A 3,000-nucleotide genomic window follows, 5' to 3' on the forward strand; every position below is an offset into this window, starting at 1 on the left:
TGTAGTAAATCTAAAGTATTGTAACTATGTTAAAGGTTGCACTGTTGTGTTTTTCTGTAATGCCTTATGTTCGAATCTAGTGTCTTTACTTTCAAGTATGTCCGATATTATTATACAACTAGAGTCAATTCGATTCGCACAATACCAGTTTCGTACGCACATCTCTTTCTCCGAAATCGCCCTTCTAGTGAAGTCGTCATTCCAGAACACCGAGGTACCACTCATACAGTATGTCAAGTTCAATCCAAAGACCCATACGGTTGATCTATCGCTGAAGAATGTATACATAGGGGTGGTATATAATCAAGGTTCTACAGGTTTAGAATTAATGATTCCAATTTTACTTCTTTTCCTCGTTGGTATGTGAGGTTAAGGAAGAATGATTTATTCGACTACCTTTTCAATCTTAATTATATACAACTCGTATACACGAGACTACGATTGATGAACCAAGTATGACTTCTAACATGAACTTCAGAATGGAGACTGCCCAAGACTACGAGTGATCGCATCGTCATGCAAACAAACTTAGAGTCCAATACGACTCATGTAACCCGGCCGCCCTATAGTCACACACCAATGGAGACATGAGAACCGTTCGGAAAGCTTAACGACTACTCAACAAAATAATGAGAAGACCAAGCTCCTCACCTCTGAGAGCTCCGGTCTTATTCTTCAAGAAGACAAACTTCAGCGGATGTGATCATACCAACGCTACTGTACTGGATCCCATCAGAACTCTGAAGTTAAACGTGCTTAGGCGAGAGAAGTACTATGATGGGTAACACCTTGGGAAGTCCTCGTAGCGCAGACTTCGACATGACTTCCATTAGAAATCATTACCTTCTGCATCGCATAGATGAATTGGTTGATCAACCGCAAGGAATGAAGTGCATTTCAGAAATGGAACCAAGATCCGAATATCACCAGTTGCGAGTGTTAGTGAAGGATGTTCTGAGGACAATCTTCCAAACTCGATACGGACACTACAATTCCATAGTGATACCCCTCGGATAGGACCAATACACCCGTAGTATTCATGAACTTAATGAATAGGGTACACCATTCTTACTTGGATCGATTCATCATTGTCCTCGTAAATGACTTACTTATCTACTATCGTAGTAAGAAGGAAATTATAAAGAGCATCTACAACGAACCATGGAAACACTATGATCAGGGAAACATTGCGGAATGTTCTCTAAATACGAGTTTTAGATTCGAAGAGTCGAATTCCTAAGACACATTACTAGTAATGTGGGAATTCTTGAGGACCCTGCAAAAAATCAAAATTGTATAGAATTTGTCTGCACCGAAGACGCCGATGGGAATTCACCAAATTCTAGGTCTCACTGACCTACTGTCGAGAGTTCATCCAGAACTCATCGTGGATTACGGAACCTCTTACGACGTTAACTCAGAAGGGAGTGGCCCTTGACTGGGAGGAGAAGCAAGAGGAAGAAACCTTTGGAAATCCAAGTGAGAGACCAAAGACTTTTGGAAGCCTCACACTGGAAAGGCTTGATACGCTTCGGAAAGCATAGTATGCTAAATCCAAGATAATTAGGACCTCCGGGATTCTTGCCCGAATCGGCTTTATAACTCACAAACCCAACCTACACCGTGAGCTCAGTAACATACATTTTACCCTTCATGTATCAAGCTTGAAAACGTACCTTTCTATCAGGAATCTCGTAATCCCACTCGACAAGATCGAGATCAACGAGATCCTCGCCTTCGTGGAAGAACCATAGTGACCATCGATCGAGAGGTCAAGCGGACGAAGCAACGCCGCCTCCCATTAGTGATGGTCCGTTGGGATACCAACCGAGGACCCGAATTCACTTATGAGCACAAGAACCAATCGATTAGGAAGTTTCCCCACCTCCTTGCTCGATTTTTCATACCTACTCCTTTACCTAAATTCTAATTTTGGGACGAAATTCCCTCTAACGGGGGGATGATGTGACAACCCGAAATTTTCCATCCAGTTCAGTCAATCACTTCAATTAAAAGTCAATTACCCTTCTAATAATTGTTAGCCAATTTAAAAGTCCGTTTGAGTATTTTTAACAATTATTCTCGAAATGAGCGGGTATAAAGGAATTAAATTCTAGGACATCGGGGTAACAATGGAACAATCAACGCCTTGGATTATTGTTCACGAACAAACTAAGTGAGTTTGGGCCGTGAACTCCCTTAGGGCCAAAATCTCATAGTCTTAAATAGGAGTTTACTCCCCAAACTCTCCATTTCCAACTTCCACCCTCAAGTTTACTCCTCATTCTCTCTCAAATATCATCCCGTCTTTCACCCGATCTCCCGAAAATGTAAGTGTTTCTCGACTTGATTTGTTGTTATAACATAACACCTAGTGTTTATACATCATTTCATACATTCATTGTTGTGTTTTACTTAGATCTTCAAAACACCAAGAACACACACTAGTGTTCTTGGACGTTAAACACCAAATCAAGCTTCTATCTTGTAAGTACACTTGCCCTAGCTTCTTGTGTGTTTGATTCAATATTGTAAGTGCACTTTCCCTAGCTTCTTATGTGCTTAATATGAACTTAATAATACTTGAAAATCATCAAATAACACAAGAACAAAGGAGTTTACGGCCAAGGATGTTCTTGGGCTGTAAACCCCTTTTTAAGTGGTAAAATAGACATTAGTCCCTTCCTAAGCCTTAGATGCCAACCTTGAACCTTCCTAGAAGTGTTTAAGACCTTAAAAAAAATCAAAGCATGTCCCTAAGAGAGTTTACATCTGTGAACACATAAGAATATGGTCATTTGACCGTAAACTCCACAAGGTGGTCTTATTATGCCCCTAATGCTTTCCTAAGGCTTTGACTTGATCATTTGATGCCCAATCATGACTTGTAAGACCTCAAAAACAATTTGGCACTTAATACCATGAGTTTATGGCCCTAAACGTATGTGGAAATGGTCATGGGCCGTAAACTCCATAAAGGGGGTGGTTCATGGGCCATAA

General features: G+C 40.7%; 1 pseudogene; it reads left to right on the top strand.

The window, feature by feature from the left end:
* The first annotated feature begins 695 nt into the window (after nucleotides 1-695).
* On the top strand, nucleotides 696-814 carry LOC145044761 (5S ribosomal RNA; annotated as a pseudogene).
* Nucleotides 815-3,000: the final 2,186 nt, after the last annotated feature.

Source organism: Lactuca saligna, chromosome 4, assembly GCF_052625555.1.
Source record: "Lactuca saligna cultivar CGN05327 chromosome 4, ASM5262555v1, whole genome shotgun sequence".
Classification (NCBI taxonomy): Eukaryota; Viridiplantae; Streptophyta; class Magnoliopsida; order Asterales; family Asteraceae; genus Lactuca; species Lactuca saligna.